The following is a 21,432-nucleotide window of genomic DNA, read 5'->3' as shown; positions in this document are numbered from 1 at the left end:
TCAATAAGTGGTGCTGGGAAAATTGGATTTCCATGTGCAGAATCATGAAGCAAGACCCCTACCTTTCACCTTACACAAAAATCCACTCAACATGGATTAAAGACTTAAATCTATGACCTGAAACCATCAAATTATTAGAGAGCATTGGAGAAACCCTGCAAGATATAGGTACAGGAAAAGACTTCTTGGAAAATACCCCAGAAGCTCAGGCAGTCAAAGCCAAAATTTACATTTGGGATTGCATCAAATTGAGAAGTTTCAGTACTTCAAAAGAAACAGTCAGGAAAGTGAAGAGGCAACTGACAGAATGGGAAAAAATATTTGCAAACTATGCTACAGATAAAGGGTTGATAACCAGAATCTATAAAGAAATCAAGAAACTCCACAACATAAAAACAAACAACCCACTTAAGAGATGGGCCAAGGACCTCAATAGACATTTTTCAAAAGAGGAAATCCAAATGGCCAACAGACACATGAAAAAATGTTCAAGATCACTAGCAATCAGGGAAATGCAAATCAAAACCACAATGAGGTTCCACCTCACCCCATTGAGAATGGCACACATTCAGAAATCTACCCACAACTGATGCTGGAGAGGATGTGGGGAAAAAGGGACACTAACCCACTGTTGGTGGGAATGCAAACTGGTTAAGCCACTATGGAAGTCAGTCTGGAGATTCCTCAGAAACCTGAACATAACCCTGCCATACAACCCAGCCATCCCACTCCTTGGAATTTACCCAAAGGAAATTAATTGGAAAACAAAAAAGGGGTCTGCACATTAATGTTTATTGCAGCTCAATTCACAATAGTTAAGACCTGGAGCCAACCCAAATGCCCATCAACAGTAAACTGGATAAAGAAATTATGGGACATGTACTCTATAGAATACTATACATCAGTCAAAAAGAATGAAACCCAGTCATTTGCAACATGATGGAGGAATCTGGAAAACATCATGCTGAGTGAATTAAGCCAGTCCCAAAGGGACAAATATCATAGGTTTTCCCTGATCGGTGACAACTGAGCGCCAAAGGGGAAACCTGTTGAAGTGAAATGGACACTATGAGAAACAGTGACTTGATCAGCTCTTGTCCTGACTGTTGATGTACAATGTAATACTTCATCCATTTTTATTTTTTTGTTCTAGTACTAGTGGTTGAACTTTGTAATAAACACACAATTATTCTTAGGTGTTTAAATTTTAACTGAAAAATGATCCCTGTTAGGAATTTGGAATGCATTATGCTGAGTGAAATAAGCCAGTCCCAAAGGGACAAATATCATTTGTTCTCCCTGATCAGTGACAACTAATCAAGCACCAAAAAGGAAACCTGTTAAAGTGAAATGAACACTTTGAGAAACAGTGACTTGATCAGCCCTTGTACTGACTGTTGAAGAACAATTTAATACGTTATCCCTCTTAGTATTTTTGTTTGTTCTACTTAGTACTTTTGGTTGAATACTGTAATCAATACACAGTTATTATTAAGTGTTGAAACTTAACTGAAAAGTGATCACTGTTAAATATAAGAGTGGGAATAAGAGAGGGAAGAGATGTGCAATTTGGGACATGCTCAAGCTGACTTGCCCCAAACCGTAGAGTTAGAAACATACCAGGGGATTCCAATTCAATCCCTTCAAGGTGGCATGTACCAATGCCATCTCACTAGTCCAAGTGATCAATTTCTGTTCACAATTGATCATAATGATAGGACTAAGAACCAAAGGGATCACATAAACAAGACTAGTGGCTGCAAATACTAATGGATAGAATAAAAAAGGGAGAGAACGATCCAACATGGGAAGCGAGATACACAGCAGACTCATAGAGTGGCAGATGTCCTAAACAGCACTCTGGCCTCAGAATCAGCCTTAAGGCATGCAGATCTGGCTGAAAAGCCCATGAGAGTATTTCAGGCACGGAAAGCCAAGACACTCTGGCAAAAAAAAAAAAATGACCTAAATGAAAAATCTCTGCGAGTGAGAGCATAGTGGAAAGAACAGGTCATTAAGGAAGGAGGTACCTTTCTGTGAAGGGAGGACAGAACTTTCACTTTGACTATGACCTTGTCTAAATATGATCAGAGTTGGTGAACTCAAAAGGCTTCCATAGCCTTGGCAACTCGTGATAAGAGCCTAGGGTGATTACTGATGCCATAAACAAAAGTGTCAATTTGTTAAGTCAACAACAGGAGTCACTGTGCACTTACTCCTCATGTAGGATCTCTTCCTAATGTGCTGTACATTGTGATTTAATGCTATAACTAGTACTCAAACAGTATTTTTCTCTCTGTGTTTCTATGTGATTGCAAACTGTTGAAATCTTTACTTAATATATGCTAAACTGATCTTCTGTATATAATGAGAATTGAAAATGAATCTTGATGTGAATGGAAGGGGAGAGGAAGCGGGAAAGGGGAGGGTTGTGGGTGGGGGGAAGTTATGGGGGGGGTGGAAGCCATTGTAGTCCATAAGCTGCACTTTGGAAATTTATATTCATTAAATAAAAGTTAAAAAAAAAGAGTTTCAATTGTTCAATCAACAACAGGAGTCACTGTGCACTTGCTCCACATGTAGAACCTCTGTTCTTAATGAATTGTACTATGAGAATTAATAGTAAAACTTGTCTTGAAACATTACTTTGTGCTTTTTGTGTCTGTGTGGGTGCAAACTGTTAAAATCTTTACTTAGTATAGAGTTGATCTTTTGTATATAAAGATAATTAAAAATTAATCTTAATGATGAATGGGATGGGAGAGGCAGTAGGAGGTAGGATGACCCGGGGTTGGGAGGGTGGGTATGGGAGGAAGAATTGCTATATTCCAAAAGTTGTACCTATGAAATTTATATTTATTAAATAAAAGATTTCTTAAAAAATAAAAATATAGTGTGTGTTCCCTAAGAAGCTAAAAGGGCCTGGTATCTTTCAGACTAACCTTAGCATTTGAAGCTCTGACTTTGAAATTGAATGATGACTATATGTGCTTGAAGATCCTCCTTCTTAGTTCCTTTTCAGTATGTGTGGCTCAGGTAATCCTTGAGTGGGAAAAGAGAATTCTAAATTCCAACTTTTGCAAGTTGGATTGTGGAATTGAGGGTTGCCACTGATCTGAAAATAACTGCAGTGCAGCTGTCATCCTACCACTGATTGTTCAGTATCATTCTAATCCTGCACTTGGAGACTACATGTATCCAACATTCTCCCTTTGTGTATCTATTCTTTTGGGTATGTGCAGCCACATCTGTCCATCTGTTTTTTTAATTAAACTTTTATTTAATGAATATAAATTTTCAAAGTACAGCTTATGGGTTACAATGGCTTCCCCCTCCCAAAACTTCCCTCCCACCCACAACCCTCCCCTTTCCCGCTCCCTCTCCCCTTACAATCACATCATGATTCATTTTCAATTCTCTTTATATACAGAACATCAGTTTAGTATATATTAGGTAATGATTTCAACAGTTTGCCCCCATATAGCAACACAAAGCGAAAAAAAAAATACTGTTGGAGTACTAGTTATAGCATTAAATAAGAGTGTACAGCACTGTTTTTAAAGATTGGTTTACTTAATTGAAAGGCAGAGTTACAAAGAGGGAGGGGGAAGAAAAAGAGACAGAGATCTTAAATTAAAAAATATACAGCCCCAAAGAAATAGATCCACTATGGCCTTTTTTATGAAATGCATTTCTCATTTTCATAAACTCCATATTCTTCAAGATTTTTACAACTGTTAGACTGTTTATATTTTCATAGAATGAAAATCATTGGTGTTCATTATTTTCTTTGAGTTCAGACCCAAACACTTGAAGAAAGAAAATATTATGGCAATTTAGGTACAGTTTTTATGCTTGAGAGATTTCAGTATGTTGTGTATACTCAAACTGCTACAGCTTCATGCCTCCTGCTTCTGAAGCAGTGTATGGTGAGCACTTGAGAGAGACTGGTATGTATTTGCATGTGTATTTTTAATATAAATATGTAACTTCCTTTACACTCTATGTTGATAAGTCATAATTCACATGTATTGTTATCTTATTAATAATGGGCCTTGTAATCAAAGAAGGAGGTACCTTTCTCTGAAGGGAGGAGAGAACTTCCACTTTGACTATGACCCTATCAGAATAAGATCAAAGTCAGCCCACTCTGAAGGCTTCCATAGCCCTGGCAACTCATGACTAGAGCCTAGGGAGATTACTGACACCATGAACAGGAGTGTCAAATTGTTAAGTCAGCAACAGAAGTCACTGTGTACTTACCTCCCATGTGGGATCTGTCCTTAATGTGTTGTCTAATGTGCAGTGATGCTATAACTAGTACTGAAACAGTATTTTTACACTTTGTGTTTCTGCGTGGGTACAAACTGATGAGATCTTTACTAATTATATACTGAAGTGATCTTCTGTATATAAAGATAATTGGAAATGAAAAAAACAACTGGTGTTAAATTGGAAATGGCATAGAAAATTAATTAATTTTTTAAAAAAATATCATGTAGGATCTCTGTCTTTAGTGTGCTGTACACTCTTATTTAATGCTATAACTAGTACTCCAACAGTATTTTTTTTCACTTTGTGTTGCTATATGGGGGCAAACTGTTGAAATCTTTACCTAATATATACTAAACTGATCTTCTGTTTATAAAGAGAATTGAAAATGAATCTTGATGTGATTGGAAGGGGAGAGGGAGCGGGAAAGGGGAGGGTTGTGGGTGGGAGGGAAGTTTTGGAAGGGGGGAAGCCATTATAAACCATAAGCTGTACTTTGGAATTTATATTCATTAAATAAAAGTTTAATCATAAAAAAATGGGCCTTGTAATCTTTGAACCATTTGCAAATAATAAATATGTACTGTTGCATATTAGTAATATTTACTTTTCTTATATTTACTTCTTTTTTGTAAAGACTATTTTACATTCTTATGTAATATTGATGCATACAAAAGAATATAATTGATATGCTGAGATATAAAACACAATAAACTAGCACTCCAAATCACTTAAGATTGGCACTGTATTTGTTTTTGGCAAGTGCTTGTTCTTTTATTATATATATGTATATATATAATAAAATAAATATATAATATATTAATAACAAATGAATATAATATAATATATAATTGTATAAATATAATAACATATATTATATATATAAAACCTTGTACATTTAGGAAAAAAATCCCTTAAATGACATCTGATTTCCTGTTTATTCTACTTTACTGAGCTGGCCTTGAAAGGGATCTCAGCATTTATTCAATCCTCCCATTACTGGCACTTGTGAAGAGCATTATGGTTATAAAATGAAAGCAGCATTCCCACCTGAAAACATAAAACATAGCAAAAAAAGAATCTTTTACTTAATGGAAACAAGTCTGGGAGACATCTGCTGGGAAGGAATGAAAAGCACAAGTGAGCTCCACCTCTTACTGAATTGGGCAGGTTTTGCTAGTGAATTCCTCAGTTTTCATGAACTTACAGTGTCAGCAGCAAATGATAACATCAACACAACACACATTTTATATTATATGAATTCATGGTTGAAAGAAATTTCTACAAATAGTTTTGTCAAAATATTGTGGTTGCTACCAAAATTAAGCATCTAAAAATGTAACCATCTAAACCTTGAATTATGTATTTAAAATAAATACTCAGGTGAATTTTTACAAACAGCATTTCAGTTACTCTGGATAAATATAATAAGTCCATATAATTCCACAGCATCTGGTTTCAGAGTCAACACAAAGTCAGAAAATTAAACCGCCATGTACACAATAGTGAATTCACTAAAGAAACCAGCGCTGCTTGCTATGAGGCAAGTGGTAGGAGAAGGCCAGGAATGGGGGCAGGGAAGCATCAGCACCCTGTCCTACAGCACAGACTTTGGCACCTGGGGAAATCTAGCAGAGCCTGGCAAGATGAGGCACCCCCAGCCTCCAGGACCTGCTTGGAAGCTGAGATACCTCAGCCAGCCCCAGGGTTCTCGGGTCTAATCTCAGAGCTGGACCCCATTGCTGATCTTGATGCCTTCAGTTCTAGCATCTAAGGCAGCCCACAAGGTGACTGTGTCCCCATGCCAACCCACTTCCCAAAGCCAATGCACCACAAGAAGATAAAAAGATAAAGTTATTTTAAAATGGGCAGTTTTGAGAACAGGTGCAAAATCACAGCACCATTAAATCACAAACAGATTTAGGTTTGCTCACTGTTTCTCAGTCCTCCCTTTCCTCTCTGTTCCCATGACTGCATATTTTGCTGCTATTCTGATGGGGAAAAATGCAAAATGCCTGTTTTCTCTTTTGTGGTTTGAAGAGTTATTTAGAGCTGGACTTAGGATCAAATTCAAGGTTTTCTTTTTCTGTGGAGTGTTTTACCCATTACATCTAAATGCTTGACTGTGAGCATCACTTTTCCAGGCCTTCCTGAGAGGATGCAGTTTATTTCCACAAGTACTACTCAGATATTATCTTTCATCATAGAACACAGCCACTGTTGGCATTCAGCTCATTTTTTTATCTGTAGACAATAAAATTCATTTGATCTGCCTTCTATATTTATTTTTTCACTTAATATGTTTCAAATGATATATTTTCAGCATTTTGTTTGCTTTCCTCCTGTTACAAATTTTATACTAGGACTAGAGGGCCAATCCATTGCAGTTACTCATAAAGTCTCTATTAGTCTTTTTTTTTTGACAGGCAGAGTGGATAGTGAGACTGAGAGAGACAGAGAGAAAGGTCTTCCTTTGCCATTGGTTCACCCTCCAATGGCTGCTGTGGCCGGCGCACTGCGCTGATCCAAAGGCAGGAGCCAGATGCTTCTCCTTGTCTCCCATGCGGGTGCAGGGCCCAAGCACTTGGGCCATCCTCCACTGCCTTCCCGGGCCATAGCAGAGAGCTGGCCTGGAAGAGGGGCAACCAGGATAGAATCCGGTGCCCCGACCAGGACTAGAACCCGGTGTGCCGGCGCCACAAGGCGGAGGATTAGCCTATTAAGCCACGGCGCCGGCCATTCTATGTCTTCAATAACTGATGTTTTCTGAATTTTTTTTGCCAAGTTGCAGTTTTTCCTCATCCTAAACCACAAGCCTCCCCATATGTATCACCACAGTGACACCTAGAACTTTAACAACAATTTGCTTGAAAATGGGGTGTTTTCAGAATTGGTGACTAATGATGGCACCATTCAAACACAAAAGGGCTTGGGCTCTCTTTCTGTTTCTCTGACCATTTCAGTTACTCAAGTGTATATAAACCCTCACAGTTCATGTGAATGCAAATTCTGTCATTTAGGGTTAGAAGTAAGTGTAGGGCTAGATATAGGATAAGTATTAGTGTTATTATTAGGACTAGGATGAGAGTTAGGACTGGTGTTAAGGTTTAGATTGAACGTTATTATTAAGGCTATTGTTAGGGTTGGGGTTAGGGTAAGATTTAGAGCTAGGTTTATGTTTAGTGTCGGTGCTAGTATTAGGCTTATGGCAAGAGTCAGGGCTAGTTTTAGGATTAGGGTTCTGTTAAGTTTAGGCTTAGGTCTGGGTTAGATTAAAAGCCATTGTTAGGGTTATGGTTAGGGCTAGGCTTAGGGTTAGGGCTAGACATAGAGTTATGTTTAGCTTTAGGGTTAGAATAAGGATTAGGTCTAGGACTAGTGTTATATTTAGGATTAGATTTGTGATTACAGTTATAGATATGGTTAAGACTATTGTTAGGCCTAGGGATAGAGCTAGGATTAGGGATAAGTTTAGGTGTAGGGCTAGGGATAGAGTTAGAGCTGTGGTTTTATATACATTATATATATAATATATACAATATATATATATGGTTATAAATGTATATGGTTATATATCTATATATAATATATAGAGAGAGCTCTGGTTATATATAATATAAAGTTGTAGATGAAGTTAGGGTCATCATCACTAGGATGAGGCTTAGTCTTTGGTTAGCATGATGGTTAGTTTAAGGCTAGTGTTAGATATAGCATTAAAGTTAGCTTCAGGACTATGTTTAAGTTCACACTGAATGCTAGTTTGTTTTATGGTTAGGCCAAAGCAGAAAGATAGGATTAGTGTTGGGGTGAGATTTAAAATTAGTTTAAGATTAGGGTTATATTTAGTTCTATGGTAAATTTTAGAGTTAGAGCCAGAGTTAGGACTATGGTTAGAGCTAGTGTGATAGTTAAAGTTAGGACTATGGATAGGTTTTAGGCCAGGGTTAGGGTTAGGGTTAAGGCAGGGTTAGGTTTAAGTTTTGGTATTAGTGTTACGGTTAGAGGTGGGGCAAATATTAGGATTAAGGTTAATGCTTGAGTTATTAAGGCTAACTTTAGGGATAGGATTAGAGTTTAGATTGGGTTAAAGCACCATGTTAGGATACAGTTAGGATTTTGGCTAAGTATAGAATTAAGGTAAGGTTATGGTTAAGATGAGGGCCAAGTGTAGGGTTAATGCTTTGTCTAGGGATAGACCTAGTATTAGGCTTCAGAATTGGTTTAGATCTAGGATTAGGTTTAGGGTTAGGGCTAGGACTAAGACTAAGGCTAGGGCTAGGGCCAAGGTAAGGATTAGGGCTTGGACTAATGTTATAATTTGGTTTATTTTTATAAAATGAAAAGCAATAAAGACATAGTAATATGAATACCAATCATATTTTAAAAAATTCCTCCTAATAAATCTCATGTTAATTCTAAAACTGAGGTGAAAGACTGGAATTTAGGTGGATCTACAGAACATGGACACAGAGACAGACCATATCATCCCAAACTGGCTACTGCCTAAAAATAGGTGTTCGATTCCAAGTTTTAAAGGACATTTTAAAACTAACCAATGGCAGAGACATCTACGTTAACATATCCCAACTATAATTAAACTAAGGAGAGAATTACTTGGTTACTTCCCAAGAATCTTTAGTCAACTGATTTTAGTTGATCTTTCTTAATATTTGTTTTTCATTATGGTAGTTCAGTTATTTCCTTATGAACTATAAAACATTTGTTGAACCAGATAAACTAGAAAAGATAATATAAGGGCAGTTCAAAAGGTTTGCAGAAAATGGAGTTAAAAGTTGTTTATTTTGTGAATTTTTTAATGTATGCAGTTTTCTCAAAATAAACATGTCCATGAACTTTTTGAAGCATCCTCATGCATCTTAAGATACTCTTCCAGAATGATATGTCGACTCCACTGACTTATGTTACACATCCACATGAGTGGAGATGCAATCTCTAGGTTGTATCATCTTGATGTTTCTGTATGCCTTATACCACACAAAGAAGATCCCTGTCCATCTCTGACAGGATAATATTGATCTTATTCTCCAAGTGGGCACCCAGAATATCACAAAGGTCAGTAGGAAAGCCTCATTCAGTATTACTGTGTTCACAGAGGATGGCATTTATTCCTTAGGAAGTAGCATCCAGACCATCATAATGGGACATTCCACCTGTTGAGGTACAGGTCTGCTTCCACACCCTGCTCTCAGAACCAGCACACAGGGCCAAAGCTTTGACTCATGATGCTAAGGTCCTTCCTACCCCAAGAGCTAAGTAAATATGAATTAGTTTGAGGTGTCTTTTGATTCACTCAATCATGGTTGCCAGGGCAACAGATTCATCCAGGGTGCATGATTGACCCATTCCAGTATGTAGAGCAAAGGCTTCTGCTGTGAAAGAATTTCAGTTCTCTGGTAAAGTTATCTGTTTTGAGAGAGCTGAGCCACCACCTGTATCAAAGTCTTCTCTGTACAATCCAGGCTGATCCTTATTTTTCTCTTCATCAATCCTAGCAGAAAAAGAAGTGACAGGAACACCTTCAACTTCTCTCACTGCAGACACAACTTTATCCATATCTTGGGTATGCTTAATGTTGAATTGTACTCAGTGGTACCCTCTATAGGATAGCCATGAGTTTTGGAAGGATATATATGCCTCGATGTGCAGGCTCTAAGCCCTTTGGAAAACCACTTTTTCAATCCCTGGGGTGCAGCATCATAGGCTGTGTGAAGAGAGTAGATGCCAACTCTGATCTCCAAAGCCCAGAACACCAGGTGCTCCTTTCAGGACATCCAGGTAATATGCTTTATGTGTAGGAAAATAGGTGGAAGGTAGGAAAAGATGAGACCTGCCTTCTTATGCAGAGCCTCCTCCATCACCTTCTCAGTCAAGTCATTGGTCAGGAAGAATGTATTTATAGTTTTTGGTGGGCTTGGTTCCACCAGCAATCCAATATTGTCCCAACTCTCAGCAGACGACAGGGATGCAAAGTCATTCAAGGAGGAAATGAGTCTTCAGACCCATGAAGGAACAGGAAGAATTGCAGTTCAGAGATTACATAAACCAGACTGTCATGGGGACCAGGAGTAAGCAAGATGAGAGAAACTCCTGTCCATATTGGTCACTTTTTTTTCCTCTCTCTCTCTCTTCTAGTTAGCCTGGTGAACTTTTCCCCACGGAGTTTCAAGCCTCGTTCCCTCTAGTCTCCTCTTTCTGCTTGCCCACCAGTGTCTCAAGCTATTGAGGTTCGGCTCACCTCGTGTTCCAGCGCTGGTGCATTGATTCTGCCGCTGGTGTCCCGAACTTGGGCTCCCACGCTCTCCACACAGGTCCACTGTGAATCACTAGTTCTGGAAGAGTTTCCTCTGCTGTTTTTTCCCCTACACTTCCTTGAACCTGCAGTATCTCCACTTTTATTAAGCTGTCCTTTCCCGGACTATCAGTGTGCTCCCTTCCTATTCCGCCATCTTGCCGCTCTCCACCTCACAATGTTTTTGGAAAGACATTCTTGAAAGGGCACTCACAATTTATTAATTGGTAAAGATTAAACACAACTTGGTTTCATGAAGACATTCATTTGCTACTGATTTTGTAAAAAGAAATAAAGTTAGTAAAGATAACATAATTTTAAGAATTTTTATCCAAATAAATTACAGAATTCCAAAGAAAGATCATGTGTCACTAACAAATGAACAATTGAAAAATAATTCAATGATATTAACTATGTTCCTCTTAATACAGGGATACTCTTGGGATGCCATGTTACCATTTTTCAATAGAGTATCTCCAGATTTTATATACCTAAAATTCCATAAAAAGCATGCATGTTGGAAGATTCCAAGATGGTGGAATAGGGAAGCACATATACTAGTGGTAACTAGTTTCAAAAAATGTTGGAAGCACATTATTGAGGAAGAGTTAGAGAAAACTGTGGTGGAAATTCTACAGGAGAGAAATGCCATGGATCTGTGTGGAAGATGCAGACATGCAGCATGAACACAGACACAACAGGATGCCAGCAGCCAAGAGGAGGAGAAAGCACCGGCTTTGGAGAATAAGGTGAGATCAGACTGCAGCAACCCATACCAGTGGTGATATAGACATAGGGAGACTTTGACGTGAGTCTGGCCTGGAGCTCTGAGGGGGAAAGTGTACCCACTGACCCAGTAAAAAACAAGGGGGGCATGTTTCTCTTACTACATTCACTAAACAATGGTGCCCAATAATCAGTTGAGAGAAGGTGTGCACCATTTTGGACAGAAACAGAAGATGCAGAAGCTCTTGTGCACATGCTCAGCACCTGGCTGAGACAAGATGCCATCTTCTAACAGTACCAGTGGCAGCAGCTTGAATGCATGCAACTTGCAACTGATGGGGAGAATTGGAAGCATTTGGTTGGTGGCTATTGTGCATGTGTGTGATCCAGAGATTCTAACAGAAGGAAAACTCCATGTTTCCCATTGACTTTGAGTCTGGCTGGGCAAATTGACTAGAGTCTGTGCACCCACATATTACTGAGGTCCCCGCAATCTCTCAGTGCTCAAACTGTCGAGGCTCTGGGAATGTCTCTGCCTCTCTGTGAATGAGACAGTCTAGCAAGGTGGATCAAATCCTCTGCACCCATTGACAGTGGGAGCCCTGTGTGCTGAGACTGTGGAAACTCTGACTGCATAAGAAGGCACAGGATATAGCTGGTTCTCTGGACAACCAATGTGAGCTGCTCTACAGGCACTTATCAAAAGAGAAAATTTTAGAAACCACAGGCAAGTGAAAAATGCTCAATATCACTAGTCACCAGAGAAATACAAATCACAATCACAGTGAGGTTTGACCTCACCCCTGTCAGAGTGGCTCTCATACAGAAATCAACAATCAACAAATGCTGGCCAGAATGTGGGGAAAAGGCATCTTAATCTACTATTGGTGGGAAAATAAACTAGCACAGCTATTGTGGAAGACGTATGGAGACACCTCAGAAACTTGAACATAGATATACCATATGACTCTGCAATCTTAATCCTGGGAATTAATCTAAGTGAAATGAAATAGGCATATAAGGGGCCAGCGCTGTGGTGCAGTAGATTAATGCCCTGGCCTGAAGTGCTGGCATCCCATATGGGCACCAGTTCTAGTCTTGCCTGCTCCTCTTCTGATCCAGCTCTCTGCTATAGCCTGGGATAGCAGTGGAAGATGTCCCAAGTCCTTGAGCCCCTGCACCATATGGGAGACCTGGAGGAAGCTCCTGGCTTCTGGCTTCAGATCAGTGCAGCTCTGGCCATTGCAGTCATCTGGGGAGTGAACCAGCAGGTAGAAGACCTCTCTCTCTGCCTCTACCTCTCTCTGTAACTCTGTCTTTCAAATATTTAAATCTTAAAAAAAGAAATAGGCATATGAAGGAGCTTTCTGTATCCTCATGTTCATTGAGCTCAATTAACAATAGCTAAGATATGGATTCAACCTAGATGTCCATCAACTGATGACTGGATAAAAATAATGTGATATATATATATATATATATATATATATATATATATATACTTATATATGTATTTATAATAAACAACTACTCAGCTATAAAATATAATGAAATCCCTTGTTTTGCAACAAAATGAATACAATTGAAAACCATTAAATTTAGTGAAATAAGCCAATCCCAAAAAGACAAACACCTTATGTTCTCCTTGATCTGTGGTAACTAATAGAGCAGCAAAAAATGGAATGTATAAGAGTGAAATTGACATTTTGAGAGTTTATGATTTTTTACAGCCCTTGTCTCTACTGCTGAACAACAGTGCTGTACTCTTTACTAAGTATAGGGTGAATCTTAAGAGTAAAAAGTCCACTGAAAGTAGATCAGTGTAGGAAGTAGGGCTGACACTGTGGAGTAGTGGGGAGAACTGTGCCCAGTTTCAGTCCCAGAGGCTCCACTTCCAATACAGCTCCCTGCTATTGTGTCTGGAAAAGATCAGATCACTCAGGGGCTTGAGCCCCTGCAACCACATGGGAAACTTGGAAGAAGCTCCTGGCTCCTGGCTTTGGACCAGCCCATCTCCAGCCATCGCAGCCATGTGGGGACTAAACCAGTGGATGGAAAATCTTTCTCTGTCTCTTCCTTCCTTTGTCTTTGTAACTTTGCCTTTCAAATAAAAAAATGAATAGATATTTAAGGAAAAATAAGACAGGGAATTAGAGAGAAAGGATGAATGAGAATGTGTGGGTGGGAGAGAGGATAAGGTGGGAAGTATCACTATGTTCCTAAATCTGTATATATGAAATATGTGAAATCTGTTTACCTTAAATTAAAAAAAATTAAAAACTGACATTTAATTTCAATAGCTGTGAAATAGAATAACTACAATAAAAAATTCTACTTGTAGGCCAAATAAATTTGAATAGTAATAAAAATGCAATATAATTTTTAAAATGGTCTGACTTTAACATGTATCATCCCAGATGATGTATTGGAAACCTAATACCTGGGACTGGTGCTGTGGCACTGTGGGCTGAGCCTCTGCCTGTGGTGCTAGCATCCCATATGTTACCAGTTCATGTTCTGGCTGATCCTCTTCCAATCTAGCTCTCTGCCACCTGAGAAAGCAGTGGAGAATGACCCAAGTGCTTTGACCCCTACATTGATATAGGAGACCTGGAGGAAGCTCCTAGCTCCCAGGTTCAGACTGGCCAAGCTCCAGCCATTGTTGCCATTTGAGGAGTGAACCATCAAATGGAAGATCTTTCTCTCTGTCTCTCCCTCTCTCTGTCTGTAGCTCTACCTCTCAAATAAACAAAATCTTAAAAAAATCCCCAAGACAATAGTTTCAACCCTCAGGAATAGATTGACACCAATTTTAAAAGGACCTTGAGGTGATAAGTTTTATCTCTTACACTCTCTCACCATGTAATGACTTCTGCCAAGTTAAGTTACAGGAATATGGCCCTCTCCTGATGGGGCCTCTTGATCATTGACTTCTCATATGACTGCAAGATACACTTTTTCTTTATAAATTACACATTGTACACCGGTTTTGTAACAATACAAAATAGACTAAGACTGAAAATAGATCAATACATATTTTCTCATCTTCAGGAAAGAGAGAAGGAAAATGGAGAGGTAGCATGTGGCTTAGCAGGTTAAACTGCTGCCTGGAGTGCTGGCATCCTATTTGGGCACTGATTCTAGTCCTGGCTTGGTTTACTTCTGATCACTCCGTATTAATATACCTGGAAAAGCAACAAAAGATGCCCTAAGTACTTGAGAGCGTGCACTCATGTGGGAGAATTGCATGAAGATCCTGACTCCTGGCTTCAGCTTGACCCAGCCCTGGACATAGCAGCCATTGGTGAGTGAACCAATGGATGGAATATTCTCATTCTCTCTCTCTGTCTCTCTCTCTCTCTCCCACTTCCTCCCTCTCTCTCTCTCCTTGTCTCCTCCTCTCTCTCTGTAATACTGCCTATTAAATAAATAAACCTTTAAAACAAAACAGAATACTAGCTTCTGGAGGATATCGTGTTAATTTAAAAAAAGAGAAGGAAAAGCACAGAACTTTAGAAAACCATGAGACTATTAAGTTTTTTATTTTTAAAATTTTTTTTGACAGGCAGAGTGGAGAGTGAGAGAGAGAGACAGAGAGAAAGGTCTTCCTTTTTGCCGTTGGTTCACCCTCCAATGGCTGCCATGGCTGGCGCGCTGCAGCCGGCTCACTGCGCTGATCCAATGGCAGGAGCCAGGTGCTTCTCCTGGTCTCCCATGGGGTGCAGGGCCCAAGCACTTGGGCCATCCTCCACTGCACTCCCTGGCCACAGCAGAGAGCTGGCCTGGAAGAGGGGCAACCGGGACAGAATCTGGCACCCCGACTGGGACTAGAACCCAGTGTGCCGGCGCCACAAGGCGGAGGATTAGCCTAGTGAGCCGCGGTGCCGGCCTTATTTTTAAAATTTTTAAAGATTTATTTATTTATTTATTTGAAAGAGTTACACAGAGAAAGAAGGAGTGGCAGAGAGAGAGGGGGGTCTTCTATCCACTGGTTCACTCCCCATCTGGCTGCAACAGCTGGAGCTGCACTGATTTGAAGTCAAGAGCCAGGAACCTCTTCCAGGTTTCCCAAGCAGGTGCAGGAGCCCAAGGACTTGGGCCATCTTCTATTGCTTTCCTAGGTCATAGAGAGAGCTGAATTGGAGGTGGAGCAGCTGGGACTTGAACCAGTGTCCATATGGATGCCAGCACTGCCAGCAACAGGCTTACCAGTTATGCCACAGCACCGGCCCCATTTTTTTTTTAAATTTAGTTCATGTCTATTTTCTAATGAGAATAGGGAAGGATTTTTTAAATATTTATTTATTTGAAAGGCAGATTTACAGAGAGGCGGAAGGAGAGAGAGAGAGAGAGAGAGAGAGAGAGAGAGAGAGAGAATGAGAGAGGTCTTCCATCCACTGGTTCACTCCCCAAATGGCTACAAACAGCCAGAGCTGAGATAATCTGAAGCCAGGATCCAGAGCTTCTCCTGGGCCTCTCATGTGATTGCAGCGTCTCAAGGACTAGGATCATCTTCCACTGCCATAGCAGAAAGCTGTATGGGAAGTGAAGCAGGCAGGACTTCAACCAGCATCTACATGGGATTCCAGCACTGCAGGCAGTGGCTTTATCCACTTTGCCACAGTGCCAGGCCCATGAGATTTAGCAACCAACATAAAAAGCATACTTCAAAGAGTTTGCAGAAAGTTGAATTAAAAATAAGAGAAGACTGAAAATAAGCTTAAGAATAATTAAGTAATCACCTTACTGGAGAAAAATTAATTTTCTTTGATCTTGGAAATATATAGATGTACTTATGATCATAACTGGAAGAGAAGATGAATGGAGAGAGTTGTGATTGGGTTCACCCTTCGATTCCAATGTGCAAAATAAAATTATTATTGAAATGAATTGGAAGTGGAGTAGCCAGGACTTGAACTGGTTCCCATATGGGATGCTGGCACTGCAGGCAGTGGCTTTACCCACTATGCCACAGTGCCAGCCCCTATGTATAAATCTTATGGCATCAGTGGAGACATTATGTCATATTATCTATTCCACATAAACAGGGAATGGTGATCTGAATATGTGAAAATACTCAACCCATTCATGATGATATAAAGTATTCATGGACAAAAATTGTGTAACTTTTAGATATAGAAAGATACACATATTAAGTGATTTTGTAAAGATGAGTTTAGTTATACCAGTATAAATACACTAGTCATATGCTCTGTCAGAAGCAGCCACAGGATCTGCAAATGTTTGGAGTTACCAAGCTCACATCCTTAACCAGAAGATGTGGTGAATGAGAATTTAGAGTCTTTTTTAATGTATGATTAAATGAATAACTACAGTGAACTGGAAAATATGAATAAGAGGTTGGTGTTATTGGAAGTGGGTCCAATAGAGGGGGAATCCCCTTGCAGTACTATAAATGAGTCATATAGAACAATAGTGTGAATAAGCTATAAGGTGATGATACTCCAGATAAAATTTGCATCTGATACGTACCACTAAAGATGTACATGTTTAGGATTCTGAGCTTTGAAAAGAAGTACATATGAATGCAAATTCTTGCCATGTTATATTTTGCAAGGCAATTTTGTTATATTACTAAAACTTTGACCTACATTTCTCCTCACACGGAATCAGGAATTCAATCCATAAGTAGAGGTGTACTTCAAAGATTAAATAAGAAAAAATATACAAAACCCCATGGATATGCTTTTAACTAAACAACATTTGAAAAACTTGTTCTCTTGCTATTTATCATGGGACTCCAAATCCCATTAAGTTGGCAGGTACCAATGCCATCTTACTAGTCAAAGTGATCAGTTTAAGTTCATAATTGATCATAAAGATAGGATTAAGTGTCAAAGAGATTACATAAATAATATCATTGCCTGATAATAATAATTGATAGAATTAAAAAGCAGAGAATGATCCAACATGGGAAGTAGGATACACAGCAGACTCATAGAATTACAAATGCCCTAAACAGCGCTCTGGCCTCAGAATCAGCCCTTAAGGCATTCAGATCTTGCTAAAAAGCTCATGAGAGTTTCTCAGGCATGGAAAGCCAAGACACTGGCAAAAAATGACCTAAATGAAAGATCTCTGTGAGTGAGATCCTGGTGGAAAGAAGGGGCCATCAAAGAAGGAGGTACCTTTCTCTGAAGGGAGGAGAGAACTTCCAGTTTGATTTTGGCCTTGTCTAAATAAGGTCAGAGTTTGTGAACTCAAGAGACTTCCATAGCTTTGGCAGCTCATGACAAGAGCCTCGGGTGATCACTGACATCATAAATGAGAGTGTCAATTGTTAAATCAACAACAGGAGTCACTGTGCACTTGCTCCCCATGTAGGACCTCTGTCATTAATGTGTTGTAATATGAGAATTAACTGTAAAAGTAATCTTCACACAGTGCTTTATACTCTCCCTGTCTCCCTCTCTCCCCTTCTCCCTCCCTCTCTTCTGGAAAGTCTGACTTTCAGATAAGTAAATCAATAATTTTTAAAAAAGAAACTAAGCAGAACAGATTCAAGAAAAAAACAAATAAATATTTTAATAAGGACTCCAGAACAGACTATAAATGTGCTACTACTGCACTTTTGTCATTATGATGTACTAAAAGAAAAATAATTAATGTATATATTTTTTGACAGGCAGAGTGGACAGTGGGAGAGAGAGACAGAGAGAAAGGTCTTCCTTCTCCATTGGTTCACCCTCCAATGGCTGCTGTGGCCGGTGCACTGTAGCCCGCACACCTCGCTGATCTGAAGCCAGGAGCAAGGTGCTTCTCCTGGTCTCCCATGTGGGTGCAGGGCCCCAGGAATTGGGCCATTCTCCACTGCACTCCCAGGCCACAGTAGAGAGCTGGACAGGAAGAGGAGTGACTGGGACAGAATCTGGTGTCCCATCTAGGACTAGAACCCAGTGTGCCAGCGCCGCAGGCGGAAGATTAGTCTATTGAGCTGTGGCGCCAACCAATGTATATTATCATGTACTAATTTGAATGATTAATTATTGGTAATTAGAATTTAGTTTTAAATAAAAATATTTCAAGTGACAATATTCATCAGCCTAGTAGAAAATGGTTGAAACAGGCTGGCACCACAGCTCACTAGGCTAATCCTCCACCTGCGGCCCTGGCACTCTGCATTCTAGTTCTGGTTGGGGTGCCGGTTCCGTCCCGGTTGCTCCTCTTCCAGTCCAGCTCTCTGCTGTGGCCCAGGAAGGCAGTGGAGGATGGCCCAAGTCCTTGGGCCCTGCACCCGCATGGGAGACCAGGAGGAAGCAACTGGCTCCTGGCTTCAGATCGGTGCAACACTGGCCATAGTGGCCATTTAGAGGGTGAACCAATGGAAGGAAGACCTTTCTCTCTGTCTCTCTAACTAACTCTGCCTGTAAAAAAAAAAGGTTGAAACAAAGCACTCTCTTAATCTCACAAAGTCATGTGAATAGAAGGCATATCTAATTTATTCTAATAGGTCTTCCTAAAATTCACAAATTTTTTTCTGACAACAGTGAATTTGGATCATCATAGAAAATTCTTTGAAGGCTCTTGTTAAATGTGTTCCTCTCTGAGAAAGTAAATTTTACTGGATGAATCTACAAGAGGTAAATTTTTGATTTATAGAACATTGGAAAACCAATATACTTAGTCTCCAATTTCTGATTTACTTTATAGAACAGAAATTACACATATAAATTTCATCTTATCTATTTTTTTAAATTTTTACTTACTTATTTGACAGTCAGGAGAGAGACAGAGAAGTCTTCCTGGTTCACTCCCAAATGGCCACAATGGTCAGAGCTGGGCCAATCCAAAGCCAGGAGCCAGAGATTTTTCTGGGTCTCTCACATAGGTGCAGGGGTCCAAGCACTTGGGCCACCATCCTCTGCTTCCCCAGGTCATTATCACAGAGCTGGATTGGAAATGGAGCAGCTGAGACATGAACTGGCACCTGTATGGGATACCAGTGCCACAGGCAGAGGCTTAATGACTATGGCACGCACCGCTTCCCACTTTATCTAAATTTACAGTAAACCCATGAGTTGTACCACAACACAATTTTCCTTCCTTCCTTCCCTCCTTCTCTCCTTCCCTTGTTCCTTCCTTCCTTTCTTCCTTCCTTCCTTCTTTTCTTTTTCTTTCTTCTCTCTTTTTCTTTCTTTCTATTTCTTTTTCTTTCTTTCTTTCTTTCTTTTTCTTTCTTCCTTTTTGTTAATTTTTCTGTGTCATGAAGCTTGCACATTGCATCTAGGGACATGGACCAGGGAGAGAGGCTTATGATTACTGTGTGCAAATACTCTCCTCTTGAGGGTCAAAGCATCTGACAAAGTAGCTCTCCTAGATTAAGTCCTCAAGTGCCTCTCTCAATAATAAGCGAGAGAAGGTGTGCTAACTGAAGAACATCTTTGGTTTAATTAACTCTAGGAGGTCTGAGTGTTGCTGGGGTCCTCATTGGGCTATAATAATGGGTCATGAATCATTTGAGTGTGACTGTTCACCACTAGAGGGCTCTGTAGGGTCAATTACATTTTCACAATCATTGACATCTGATTCCCCACTGTTGTCTCCAGCTGCTCTTCTGGGAAAGAAAATCTGCTTCACTTGCAGGATACTTAAGTCCAGCACTGGCAGAAGCATAACTGAAAGAGTCCACAGCTGAGACAAAGGCAAAAAGACACTTGCTTCCATGTGAGAATGACTAAGAATATTTTCTTGATTGGATAAGACTCATCATGAAGAGGATCAGGGACCTCTGGATCTCCAAGTGTATTTCTACCTCCCAGCTGTGAACACTGAATAGGGCATCCAACAAATAAACAATGATTCCATACTTCCATGTGGTGCTTCTCTGCTTAACATTGCCTGCTGAAATCTTGTTCCCATATACTTTTACCCAGCATGATTTGTCTTAATTTTTTCACTTCTCACTGACAATATTCAACAATTTGCACACTGTGCTCTACATTTGACACACTGACAGCACTTTCTTTTTGTGTGCACTATAAACCTGATAAATTGCTCTAATGATTTTTATTATTTCATCATTGTAAAAATGCCAGTATCATGTTCTTTAATGAGTTTAGCATAATACTGAAAGGTGTTTGACACTGAAGACACTGTGTTTTTGCTTGCTAGTATTACCTAGATTGAGAGTAGTGATATCCTCTGATTATACCTTCAAATTGAACTAAAGAGAGCCTAAATTCTAAAACAGGAATAAAATTGATAATAGTGGAGGTGAAGCTGATGAGAAGGAAGACAAGATTGGGCACTCTGATGGTGTGAGCAAGCTGTTTATGGGTGATCTGTTCCTTATATAAAACCTGCTGCTGCAGGTTTGCCAAGTTAGGTACCACTCAGTAACCTTCTTTCACGTATCTTTAAGAATTCTGTCTCAAATCTCTCCCTTAATTTCACTTTCACAGTTATGGAAAACAAAGTTTTGAACAAAGCTGATGGTTATGGATTTAAATTATTTGCAGAAATTCTGTCTTGCTAATGCATGAATCACTGATGCTGAAAGTTTCCTCTTATCTCTTCCAGCAAGAATCCTTAATGGCCCACACTGCTGCTGGTGCTGTAGAAACTTACAGTGTTGAAGGTGTAGTCCAAAATGGAGGCTGTCATGATGAAATTCTCTGAGTGCTTAGAATAGAGAAATGAGGGAGCAAGTCCTAGATCGCTTGCTGACAATAGCAATATTACATGAATACTTAGCAAACCATTTCAACCCTAGATAAGAACTTAATAAAACATTTACCAGAAGGTCCAATGCCTTCTATAAATTTTAAGAATCATGTATTTGAAAACACCTCTTAAATATCTAAGATGGTGTAGTTTGTTTAACCAGTAAACTGAAGCACAACCATATAAAATGTTTTTAGTTTCTTTCTACCAACAAGTTTAAAACATATGATACACAGATTCAGGTCACACAAATTAAAATGTATCTTTGATTGATTTTAGCAGCTTAAATTTATGGACAATCTTATCTAAAAGCCATTTAAAATAAAACTCTTAATAAAATTTCTCTATTCTAAGCCCAACTTGTTCTTTCATTTCTCTATTCTCTTCAAGGTAGGGAACTAATTCTATTATGAAGGAATCTGTAGGACGCACAATTTAAT

The 21,432-nt window shown here is 39.4% G+C and overlaps 1 pseudogene; it reads right to left on the bottom strand.

Moving 5' to 3' along the window:
* Window positions 1-9,258: 9,258 nt before the first annotated feature.
* LOC133755164 (NIF3-like protein 1) lies at window positions 9,259-20,932 on the bottom strand (annotated as a pseudogene).
* Window positions 20,933-21,432: the final 500 nt, after the last annotated feature.

This window comes from Lepus europaeus, unplaced genomic scaffold (assembly GCF_033115175.1).
Source record: "Lepus europaeus isolate LE1 unplaced genomic scaffold, mLepTim1.pri SCAFFOLD_3_1, whole genome shotgun sequence".
NCBI lineage: Eukaryota > Metazoa > Chordata > Mammalia > Lagomorpha > Leporidae > Lepus > Lepus europaeus.
The sequence above is the reverse complement of the archived record's forward strand: the minus strand, read 5'-3'. Positions and strand labels throughout refer to the sequence as shown.